Source organism: Agelaius tricolor, unplaced genomic scaffold, assembly GCF_023055355.1.
Source record: "Agelaius tricolor isolate 1412-34295 unplaced genomic scaffold, bAgeTri1.0.p SCAF_24, whole genome shotgun sequence".
Lineage (NCBI taxonomy): Eukaryota > Metazoa > Chordata > Aves > Passeriformes > Icteridae > Agelaius > Agelaius tricolor.
In genome coordinates this window covers 2,585,335-2,598,519 of record NW_027269284.1, presented here as the reverse complement: position 1 = coordinate 2,598,519, position 13,185 = coordinate 2,585,335, and positions in this window count along the sequence as shown.

Genomic DNA, 13,185 nt, shown 5'->3' with positions numbered 1-13,185 from the left:
TTAGAAACAGGCTGGAATGGAGATATCATCAAAGGAATTGCAACTGGAGAAGAAAAAAAAGAAAATTGGGAAATTTGGGCAATTTAGTGACACTAAAAGAATGGAGCAGGATTATATCAGAGCAGTGCAAAAAACATAAAAGATGCCAAAACTAAGCTCACGGAGGTTGCAAAAGCCAGGGAAAATGTCAAGGAGGAAGATACAATTTGGAGGGGAGGATATAAAAGACATGGCGAGGATGCTTATAAAAAAGAAAAAAAAAAAAGAAAAAAATCTTTCCCAAAGTGCAAGCCATCAAAAGGCATGGCATGTCATCAAGTGCAGGGACTTGCACCAAAGATTCCTCTCATGGTCCCCATTGAAATCGCAAGATTCCGTTTCCCTTCCCGAAAGGAAATGAAATTTCCTTTCGGGAAGGGAAAAGGAATCTTGCGAACCCAAAAAGAAAGGCTTGCAAACACTCTGGAAAGGAGATAGGATCAAATGAAGTGCGAGTGAAAAAAACGCCAAAAAAGGCAGAAAATCGGGAGAGTTAGTGTCTTCAAGAAATGGTCTGGGAAAAAAGGAGCTGCATTGCAAAGGAGCAAAAGACACCAAAACGGAGCTCCCAGATGCTGCAAAAGCAGGGGAAAAAGTCAAAGAGGAAGACATAACTTGGGGGGAAGATAGAATAGACATGGCATGGATGCTTAAAACAAATAAAAAAAAAATGCAGGAATCTTTCCCATATACCAGTACTTGCAGGCACATGGCAGCAAAGCTTGCCAAAAGTGATCCCTGCTGAAGGCCAAAAGAGAAAAGAAGGACTTAGAAACAGGCTGGAATGGAGATATCATCAAAGGAATTGCAACTGGAGAAGAAAAAAAAGAAAATTGGGAAATTTGGGCAATTTAGTGACACTAAAGAAATGGAGCGGGATTATATCAGAGCAGTGCAAAAAACACTAAAGATGCCAAAACTAAGCTCACAGAGGTTGCAAAAGCCAGGGAAAATGTCAAGGAGGAAGATACAACTTGGAGGGGAATATATGAGGGACATGGTATGGATACTTGGAAAAAAAAAAAAAAAACATACAGGAATCTTTCCCATATACAAGTAAGTGAAGGCACATGCATCAAAGCTTGCCAAAAGTGATCCCCGCTGAAGGCCAAAAGAGAAAAGAAGGACTTAGAAACAGGCTGGAATGGAGATATCACCAAAGGAATTGCAATTGGAGGAGAAAAAAAAGAAAACTGGGAAATTTGGCCAATTTAGTGACACTAAAAGAATTGAGCGGGATTATATCAGAGCAGTGCAAAAAACACTAAAGATGCCAAAACTAAGGTAACAGAGGTTGCAAAAGCCAGGGAAAATGTCAAAGAGGAAGATACAACTTGGAGGGGAATATATGAGGGACATGGTATGGATACCTGGAAAAAAAAAAAAAAATCTGGAATCTTTCCCATATGCCAGTACCTGCACGAACATGGAGCAAAGCTTGCCAAAAGTGATCCCCGCTGAAGGCCAAAAGAGAAAAGAAGGACTTAGAAACAGGCTGGAATGGAGATATCACCAAAGGAATTGCAACTGGAGAAGAGAAAAAAGAAAACTGGGAAATTTGGGCAATTTAGTGACTCTAAAAAAATGGAGCGGGATTCTATCAGAGCAGTGCAAAAAACACTAAAGATGCCAAAACTAAGCTCACGGAGGTTGCAAAAGCCAGGGAAAATGTCAAGGAGGAAGATACAATTTGGAGGGGAGGATATAAAAGACATGGCAAGGATGCTTATAAAAAAGAAAAAAAAAAAGACAAAAATCTTTCCCAAAGTGCAAGCCATCAAAAGGCATGGCATGTCATCAAGTGCAGGGACTTGCACCAAAGATTCCTCTCATGGTCCCCATTGAAATCGCAAGATTCCGTTTCCCTTCCCGAAAGGAAATGAAATTTCCTTTCGGGAAGGGAAACGGAATCCTGCGAACCCAAAAAGAAAGGCTTACAAACACTCTGGAAAGGAGATAGGATCAAATGAAGTGCGAGTGAAAAAAACGCCAAAAAAGGCAGAAAATGGGGAGAGTTAGTGTCTTCAAGAAATGGTCTGGGAAAAAAGGAGCTGCATTGCAAAGGAGCAAAAGACACCAAAACGGAGCTGAGAGATGTTGCAAAAGCAGGGGAAAAAGTCAAGGAGGAAGACTCAACTTGGGGGGGAAGATATAATAGACATGGCATGGATGCTTAAAAAAAACAAAAAAAAAAATACAGGAATCTTTCCCATATACAAGTAAGTGAAGGCACATGCATCAAAGCTTGCCAAAAGTGATCCCCGCTGAAGGCCAAAAGAGAAAAGAAGGACTTAGAAACAGGCTGGAATGGAGATATCATCAAAGGAATTGCAACTGGAGAAGAAAAAAAAGAAAATTGGGAAATTTGGGCAATTTAGTGACACTAAAGAAATGGAGCGGGATTATATCAGAGCAGTGCAAAAAACACTAAAGATGCCAAAACTAAGCTCACAGAGGTTGCAAAAGCCAGGGAAAATGTCAAGGAGGAAGATACAACTTGGAGGGGAATATATGAGGGACATGGTATGGATACTTGGAAAAAAAAAAAAAATCTGGAATCTTTCCCATATGCCAGTACCTGCACGAACATGGAGCAAAGCTTGCCAAAAGTGATCCCCGCTGAAGGCCAAAAGAGAAAAGAAGGACTTAGAAAGAGGCTGGAATGGAGATATCACCAAAGGAATTGCAATTGGAGGAGAAAAAAAAGAAAACTGGGAAATTTGGCCAATTTAGTGACTCTAAAAAAATGGAGCGGGATTCTATCAGAGCAGTGCAAAAAACATAAAAGATGCCAAAACTAAGCTCACGGAGGTTGCAAAAGCCAGGGAAAATGTCAAGGAGGAAGATACAATTTGGAGGGGAGGATATAAAAGACATGGAGAGGATGCTTAAAAAAAAGAAAAAAAAAAAGAAAAAAAATCTTTCCCAAAGTGCAAGCCATCAAAAGGCATGGCATGTCATCAAGTGCAGGGACTTGCACCAAAGATTCCTCTCATGGTCCCCATTGAAATCGCAAGATTCCGTTTCCCTTCCCGAAAGGAAATGAAATTTCCTTTCGGGAAGGGAAACGGAATCTTGCGAACCCAAAAAGAAAGGCTTGCAAACACTCTGGAAAGGAGATAGGATCAAATGAAGTGCGAGTGAAAAAAACGCCAAAAAACCCAGAAAATCGGGAGTGTTAGTGTCTTCAAGAAATGGTCTGGGAAAAAAGGAGCTGCATTGCAAAGGAGCAAAAGACACCAAAACGGAGCTGAGAGATGTTGCAAAAGCAGGGGAAAAAGTCAAGGAGGAAGACTCAGCTTGGGGGGGAAGATATAATAGACATGGCATGGATGCTTAAAAAAAATAAAAAAAAAATGCAGGAATCTTTCCCATTTACCAGTACTTGCAGGCACATGGCAGCAAAGCTTGCCAAAAGTGATCCCCGCTGAAGGCCAAAAGAGAAAAGAAGGACTTAGAAACAGGCTGGAATGGAGATATCACCAAAGGAAGTGCAACTGGAGAAGAGAAAAAAGAAAATTGGGAAATTTGGGCAATTTAGTGACTCTAAGGAAATGGAGCGGGATTATATCAGAGCAGTGCAAAAAACCCAAAAGATGCCAAAACTAAGGTCACAGAGGTTGCAAAAGCCAGGGAAAATGTCAAAGAGGAAGATACAACTTGGAGGGGAATATATGAGGGACATGGTATGGATACCTGGAAAAAAAAAAAAAAAAATCTGGAATCTTTCCCATATGCCAGTACCTGCACGAACATGGAGCAAAGCTTGCCAAAAGTGATCCCCGCTGAAGGCCAAAAGAGAAAAGAAGGACTTAGAAACAGGCTGGAATGGAGATATCACCAAAGGAATTGGAATTGGAGGAGAAAAAAAAGAAAACTGGGAAATTTGGCCAATTTAGTGACTCTAAAAAAATGGAGCGGGATTCTATCAGAGCAGTGCAAAAAACATAAAAGATGCCAAAACTAAGCTCACGGAGGTTGCAAAAGCCAGGGAAAATGTCAAGGAGGAAGATACAATTTGGAGGGGAGGATATAAAAGACATGGCAAGGATGCTTAAAAAAAAGAAAAAAAAAAAGAAAAAAATCTTTCCCAAAGTGCAAGCCATCAAAAGGCATGGCATGTCATCAAGTGCAGGGACTTGCACCAAAGATTCCTCTCATGGTCCCCATTGAAATCGCAAGATTCCGTTTCCCTTCCCGAAAGGAAATGAAATTTCCTTTCGGGAAGGGAAACGGAATCTTGCGAACCCAAAAAGAAAGGCTTGCAAACACTCTGGAAAGGAGATAGGATCAAATGAAGTGCGAGTGAAAAAAACGCCAAAAAAGGCAGAAAATCGGGAGTGTTAGTGTCTTCAAGAAATGGTCTGGGAAAAAAGGAGCTGCATTGCAAAGGATCAAAAGACACCAAAACTGAGCTCACAGATGCTGCAAAAGCAGGGGAAAAAGTCAAGGAGGAAGACACAACTTGGGGGGAAGATAGAATAGACATAGCATGGATGCTTAAAAAAAATAAAAAAAAAATGCAGGAATCTTTCCCATATACCAGTACTTGCAGGCACATGCATCAAAGCTTGCCAAAAGTGATCCCTGCTGAAGGCCAAAAGAGAAAAGAAGGACTTAGAAAGAGGCTGGAATGGAGATATCACCAAAGGAATTGGAATTGGAGGAGAAAAAAAAGAAAACTGGGAAATTTGGCCAATTTAGTGACTCTAAAAAAATGGAGCGGGATTCTATCAGAGCAGTGCAAAAAACATAAAAGATGCCAAAACTAAGCTCACGGAGGTTGCAAAAGCCAGGGAAAATGTCAAGGAGGAAGATACAATTTGGAGGGGAGGATATAAAAGACATGGAGAGGATGCTTAAAAAAAAGAAAAAAAAAAAGAAAAAAAATCTTTCCCAAAGTGCAAGCCATCAAAAGGCATGGCATGTCATCAAGTGCAGGGACTTGCACCAAAGATTCCTCTCATGGTCCCCATTGAAATCGCAAGATACCGTTTCCCTTCCTGAAAGGAAATGAAATTTCCTTTCGGGAAGGGAAACGGAATCTTGCGAACCCAAAAAGAAAGGCTTGCAAACACTCTGGAAAGGAGATAGGATCAAATGAAGTGCGAGTGAAAAAAACGCCAAAAAAGGCAGAAAATCGGGAGAGTTAGTGTCTTCAAGAAATGGTCTGGGAAAAAAGGAGCTGCATTGCAAAGGATCAAAAGACACCAAAACTGAGCTCACAGATGCTGCAAAAGCAGGGGAAAAAGTCAAGGAGGAAGACACAACTTGGGGGGAAGATAGAATAGACATGGCATGGATGCTTAAAACAAATAAAAAAAAAATGCAGGAATCTTTCCCATTTACCAGTACTTGCAGGCACATGGCAGCAAAGCTTGCCAAAAAGTGATCCCTGCTGAAGGCCAAAAGAGAAAAGAAGGACTTAGAAACAGGCTGGAATGGAGATATCATCAAAGGAATTGCAAGTGGAGAAGAAAAAAAAGAAAATTGGGAAATTTGGGCAATTTAGTGACACTAAAAGAATGGAGCAGGATTATATCAGAGCAGTGCAAAAAAAACTAAAGATGACAAAACTAAGGTCACAGAGGTTGCAAAAGCCAGGGAAAATGTCAAAGAGGAAGATACAATTTGGAGGGGAATATATGAGGGACATGGTATGGATACTTGGAAAATAAAAATAAAAATTCTGGAATCTTTCCCATATTCAAGTAAGTGCAGGCACATGCATCAAAGCTTGCCAAAAGTGATCCCCGCTGAAGGCCAAAAGAGAAAAGAAGGACTTAGAAACAGGCTGGAATGGAGATATCACCAAAGGAATTGCAACTGGAGAAGAAAAAAAAGAAAATTGGGAAATTTGGGCAATTTAGTGACACTAAAAAAATCGAGCGGGATTATATCAGAGAAGTGCAAAAAACCGAATAGACGCCAAAACTGAGCTGACAGATGTTGCAAAAGCCAGGGACAATGTCAAGGAGGAAGATACAACTTGGAGGGGAATATATGAGGGACATGGTATGGATACTTGGAAAAAAAAAAAAATCTGGAATCTTTCCCATATGCCAGTACCTGCACGAACATGGAGCAAAGCTTGCCAAAAGTGATCCCCGCTGAAGGCCAAAAGAGAAAAGAAGGACTTAGAAACAGGCTGGAATGGAGATATCACCAAAGGAATTGGAATTGGAGGAGAAAAAAAAGAAAACTGGGAAATTTGGCCAATTTAGTGACTCTAAAAAAATGGAGCGGGATTCTATCAGAGCAGTGCAAAAAACATAAAAGATGCCAAAACTAAGCTCACGGAGGTTGCAAAAGCCAGGGAAAATGTCAAGGAGGAAGATACAATTTGGAGGGGAGGATATAAAAGACATGGCAAGGATGCTTAAAAAAAAGAAAAAAAAAAAGAAAAAAATCTTTCCCAAAGTGCAAGCCATCAAAAGGCATGGCATGTCATCAAGTGCAGGGACTTGCACCAAAGATTCCTCTCATGGTCCCCATTGAAATCGCAAGATTCCGTTTCCCTTCCCGAAAGGAAATGAAATTTCCTTTCGGGAAGGGAAACGGAATCTTGCGAACCCAAAAAGAAAGGCTTGCAAACACTCTGGAAAGGAGATAGGATCAAATGAAGTGCGAGTGAAAAAAACGCCAAAAAAGGCAGAAAATCGGGAGTGTTAGTGTCTTCAAGAAATGGTCTGGGAAAAAAGGAGCTGCATTGCAAAGGATCAAAAGACACCAAAACTGAGCTCACAGATGCTGCAAAAGCAGGGGAAAAAGTCAAGGAGGAAGACACAACTTGGGGGGAAGATAGAATAGACATAGCATGGATGCTTAAAAAAAATAAAAAAAAAATGCAGGAATCTTTCCCATATACCAGTACTTGCAGGCACATGCATCAAAGCTTGCCAAAAGTGATCCCTGCTGAAGGCCAAAAGAGAAAAGAAGGACTTAGAAAGAGGCTGGAATGGAGATATCACCAAAGGAATTGGAATTGGAGGAGAAAAAAAAGAAAACTGGGAAATTTGGCCAATTTAGTGACTCTAAAAAAATGGAGCGGGATTCTATCAGAGCAGTGCAAAAAACATAAAAGATGCCAAAACTAAGCTCACGGAGGTTGCAAAAGCCAGGGAAAATGTCAAGGAGGAAGATACAATTTGGAGGGGAGGATATAAAAGACATGGAGAGGATGCTTAAAAAAAAGAAAAAAAAAAAGAAAAAAAATCTTTCCCAAAGTGCAAGCCATCAAAAGGCATGGCATGTCATCAAGTGCAGGGACTTGCACCAAAGATTCCTCTCATGGTCCCCATTGAAATCGCAAGATACCGTTTCCCTTCCTGAAAGGAAATGAAATTTCCTTTCGGGAAGGGAAACGGAATCTTGCGAACCCAAAAAGAAAGGCTTGCAAACACTCTGGAAAGGAGATAGGATCAAATGAAGTGCGAGTGAAAAAAACGCCAAAAAAGGCAGAAAATCGGGAGAGTTAGTGTCTTCAAGAAATGGTCTGGGAAAAAAGGAGCTGCATTGCAAAGGATCAAAAGACACCAAAACTGAGCTCACAGATGCTGCAAAAGCAGGGGAAAAAGTCAAGGAGGAAGACACAACTTGGGGGGAAGATAGAATAGACATGGCATGGATGCTTAAAACAAATAAAAAAAAAATGCAGGAATCTTTCCCATTTACCAGTACTTGCAGGCACATGGCAGCAAAGCTTGCCAAAAAGTGATCCCTGCTGAAGGCCAAAAGAGAAAAGAAGGACTTAGAAACAGGCTGGAATGGAGATATCATCAAAGGAATTGCAAGTGGAGAAGAAAAAAAAGAAAATTGGGAAATTTGGGCAATTTAGTGACACTAAAAGAATGGAGCAGGATTATATCAGAGCAGTGCAAAAAAAACTAAAGATGACAAAACTAAGGTCACAGAGGTTGCAAAAGCCAGGGAAAATGTCAAAGAGGAAGATACAATTTGGAGGGGAATATATGAGGGACATGGTATGGATACTTGGAAAATAAAAATAAAAATTCTGGAATCTTTCCCATATTCAAGTAAGTGCAGGCACATGCATCAAAGCTTGCCAAAAGTGATCCCCGCTGAAGGCCAAAAGAGAAAAGAAGGACTTAGAAAAAGGCTGGAATGGAGATATCACCAAAGGAATTGCAACTGGAGAAGAAAAAAAAGAAAATTGGGAAATTTGGGCAATTTAGTGACACTAAAAAAATCGAGCGGGATTATATCAGAGAAGTGCAAAAAACCGAATAGACGCCAAAACTGAGCTGACAGATGTTGCAAAAGCCAGGGACAATGTCAAGGAGGAAGATACAACTTGGAGGGGAATATATGAGGGACATGGTATGGATACTTGGAAAAAAAAAAAAATCTGGAATCTTTCCCATATGCCAGTACCTGCACGAACATGGAGCAAAGCTTGCCAAAAGTGATCCCCGCTGAAGGCCAAAAGAGAAAAGAAGGACTTAGAAACAGGCTGGAATGGAGATATCACCAAAGGAATTGCAATTGGAGGAGAAAAAAAAGAAAACTGGGAAATTTGGCCAATTTAGTGACTCTAAAAAAATGGAGCGGGATTCTATCAGAGCAGTGCAAAAAACACTAAAGATGCCAAAACTAAGGTCACAGAGGTTGCAAAAGCCAGGGAAAATGTCAAAGAGGAAGATACAACTTGGAGGGGAATATATGAGGGACATGGTATGGATACTTGGAAAAAAAAAAAAATCTGGAATCTTTCCCATATGCCAGTACCTGCACGAACATGGAGCAAAGCTTGCCAAAAGTGATGCCCGCTGAAGGCCAAAAGAGAAAAGAAGGACTTAGAAACAGGCTGGAATGGAGATATCATCAAAGGAATTGCAACTGGAGAAGAAAAAAAAGAAAATTGGGAAATTTGGGCAATTTAGTGACACTAAAAGAATGGAGCAGGATTATATCAGAGCAGTGCAAAAAACATAAAAGATGCCAAAACTAAGCTCACGGAGGTTGCAAAAGCCAGGGAAAATGTCAAGGAGGAAGATACAATTTGGAGGGGAGGATATAAAAGACATGGCGAGGATGCTTAAAAAAAAGAAAAAAAAAAAAGAAAAAAATCTTTCCCAAAGTGCAAGCCATCAAAAGGCATGGCATGTCATCAAGTGCAGGGACTTGCACCAAAGATTCCTCTCATGGTCCCCATTGAAATCGCAAGATTCCGTTTCCCTTCCCGAAAGGAAATGAAATTTCCTTTCGGGAAGGGAAAAGGAATCTTGCGAACCCAAAAAGAAAGGCTTGCAAACACTCTGGAAAGGAGATAGGATCAAATGAAGTGCGAGTGAAAAAAACGCCAAAAAAGGCAGAAAATCGGGAGAGTTAGTGTCTTCAAGAAATGGTCTGGGAAAAAAGGAGCTGCATTGCAAAGGAGCAAAAGACACCAAAACGGAGCTCCCAGATGCTGCAAAAGCAGGGGAAAAAGTCAAAGAGGAAGACATAACTTGGGGGGAAGATAGAATAGACATGGCATGGATGCTTAAAACAAATAAAAAAAAAATGCAGGAATCTTTCCCATATACCAGTACTTGCAGGCACATGGCAGCAAAGCTTGCCAAAAGTGATCCCTGCTGAAGGCCAAAAGAGAAAAGAAGGACTTAGAAACAGGCTGGAATGGAGATATCATCAAAGGAATTGCAACTGGAGAAGAAAAAAAAGAAAATTGGGAAATTTGGGCAATTTAGTGACACTAAAGAAATGGAGCGGGATTATATCAGAGCAGTGCAAAAAACACTAAAGATGCCAAAACTAAGCTCACAGAGGTTGCAAAAGCCAGGGAAAATGTCAAGGAGGAAGATACAACTTGGAGGGGAATATATGAGGGACATGGTATGGATACTTGGAAAAAAAAAAAAAAAACATACAGGAATCTTTCCCATATACAAGTAAGTGAAGGCACATGCATCAAAGCTTGCCAAAAGTGATCCCCGCTGAAGGCCAAAAGAGAAAAGAAGGACTTAGAAACAGGCTGGAATGGAGATATCACCAAAGGAATTGCAATTGGAGGAGAAAAAAAAGAAAACTGGGAAATTTGGCCAATTTAGTGACTCTAAAAAAATGGAGCGGGATTCTATCAGAGCAGTGCAAAAAACACTAAAGATGCCAAAACTAAGGTCACAGAGGTTGCAAAAGCCAGGGAAAATGTCAAAGAGGAAGATACAACTTGGAGGGGAATATATGAGGGACATGGTATGGATACTTGGAAAAAAAAAAAAATCTGGAATCTTTCCCATATGCCAGTACCTGCACGAACATGGAGCAAAGCTTGCCAAAAGTGATGCCCGCTGAAGGCCAAAAGAGAAAAGAAGGACTTAGAAACAGGCTGGAATGGAGATATCATCAAAGGAATTGCAACTGGAGAAGAAAAAATAGAAAATTGGGAAATTTGGGCAATTTAGTGACACTAAAAGAATGGAGCAGGATTATATCAGAGCAGTGCAAAAAACATAAAAGATGCCAAAACTAAGCTCACGGAGGTTGCAAAAGCCAGGGAAAATGTCAAGGAGGAAGATACAATTTGGAGGGGAGGATATAAAAGACATGGCGAGGATGCTTAAAAAAAAGAAAAAAAAAAAAGAAAAAAATCTTTCCCAAAGTGCAAGCCATCAAAAGGCATGGCATGTCATCAAGTGCAGGGACTTGCACCAAAGATTCCTCTCATGGTCCCCATTGAAATCGCAAGATTCCGTTTCCCTTCCCGAAAGGAAATGAAATTTCCTTTCGGGAAGGGAAAAGGAATCTTGCGAACCCAAAAAGAAAGGCTTGCAAACACTCTGGAAAGGAGATAGGATCAAATGAAGTGCGAGTGAAAAAAACGCCAAAAAAGGCAGAAAATCGGGAGAGTTAGTGTCTTCAAGAAATGGTCTGGGAAAAAAGGAGCTGCATTGCAAAGGAGCAAAAGACACCAAAACGGAGCTCCCAGATGCTGCAAAAGCAGGGGAAAAAGTCAAAGAGGAAGACATAACTTGGGGGGAAGATAGAATAGACATGGCATGGATGCTTAAAACAAATAAAAAAAAAATGCAGGAATCTTTCCCATATACCAGTACTTGCAGGCACATGGCAGCAAAGCTTGCCAAAAGTGATCCCTGCTGAAGGCCAAAAGAGAAAAGAAGGACTTAGAAACAGGCTGGAATGGAGATATCATCAAAGGAATTGCAACTGGAGAAGAAAAAAAAGAAAATTGGGAAATTTGGGCAATTTAGTGACACTAAAGAAATGGAGCGGGATTATATCAGAGCAGTGCAAAAAACACTAAAGATGCCAAAACTAAGCTCACAGAGGTTGCAAAAGCCAGGGAAAATGTCAAGGAGGAAGATACAACTTGGAGGGGAATATATGAGGGACATGGTATGGATACTTGGAAAAAAAAAAAAAAAACATACAGGAATCTTTCCCATATACAAGTAAGTGAAGGCACATGCATCAAAGCTTGCCAAAAGTGATCCCCGCTGAAGGCCAAAAGAGAAAAGAAGGACTTAGAAACAGGCTGGAATGGAGATATCACCAAAGGAATTGCAATTGGAGGAGAAAAAAAAGAAAACTGGGAAATTTGGCCAATTTAGTGACTCTAAAAAAATGGAGCGGGATTCTATCAGAGCAGTGCAAAAAACATAAAAGATGCCAAAACTAAGGTCACGGAGGTTGCAAAAGCCAGGGAAAATGTCAAGGAGGAAGATACAACTTGGAGGGGAATATATGAGGGACATGGTATGGATACTTGGAAAAAAAAAAAAAATCTGGAATCTTTCCCATATGCCAGTACCTGCACGAACATGGAGCAAAGCTTGCCAAAAGTGATCCCCACTGAAGGCCAAAAGAGAAAAGAAGGACTTAGAAAGAGGCTGGAATGGAGATATCACCAAAGGAATTGCAATTGGAGGAGAAAAAAAAGAAAACTGGGAAATTTGGCCAATTTAGTGACTCTAAAAAAATGGAGCGGGATTCTATCAGAGCAGTGCAAAAAACATAAAAGATGCCAAAACTAAGCTCACGGAGGTTGCAAAAGCCAGGGAAAATGTCAAGGAGGAAGATACAATTTGGAGGGGAGGATATAAAAGACATGGCAAGGATGCTTAAAAAAAAGAAAACAAAAAAGAAAAAAAATCTTTCCCAAAGTGCAAGCCATCAAAAGGCATGGCATGTCATCAAGTGCAGGGACTTGCACCAAAGATTCCTCTCATGGTCCCCATTGAAATCGCAAGATTCCGTTTCCCTTCCCGAAAGGAAATGAAATTTCCTTTCGGGAAGGGAAACGGAATCTTGCGAACCCAAAAAGAAAGGCTTGCAAACACTCTGGAAAGGAGATAGGATCAAATGAAGTGCGAGTGAAAAAAACGCCAAAAAACCCAGAAAATCGGGAGTGTTAGTGTCTTCAAGAAATGGTCTGGGAAAAAAGGAGCTGCATTGCAAAGGAGCAAAAGACACCAAAACGGAGCTGAGAGATGTTGCAAAAGCAGGGGAAAAAGTCAAGGAGGAAGACTCAGCTTGGGGGGGAAGATATAATAGACATGGCATGGATGCTTAAAAAAAATAAAAAAAAAAATGCAGGAATCTTTCCCATTTACCAGTACTTGCAGGCACATGGCAGCAAAGCTTGCCAAAAGTGATCCCCGCTGAAGGCCAAAAGAGAAAAGAAGGACTTAGAAACAGGCTGGAATGGAGATATCACCAAAGGAAGTGCAACTGGAGAAGAGAAAAAAGAAAATTGGGAAATTTGGGCAATTTAGTGACTCTAAGGAAATGGAGCGGGATTATATCAGAGCAGTGCAAAAAACCCAAAAGATGCCAAAACTAAGGTCACAGAGGTTGCAAAAGCCAGGGAAAATGTCAAAGAGGAAGATACAACTTGGAGGGGAATATATGAGGGACATGGTATGGATACCTGGAAAAAAAAAAAAAAAAATCTGGAATCTTTCCCATATGCCAGTACCTGCACGAACATGGAGCAAAGCTTGCCAAAAGTGATCCCCGCTGAAGGCCAAAAGAGAAAAGAAGGACTTAGAAACAGGCTGGAATGGAGATATCACCAAAGGAATTGGAATTGGAGGAGAAAAAAAAGAAAACTGGGAAATTTGGCCAATTTAGTGACTCTAAAAAAATGGAGCGGGATTCTATCAG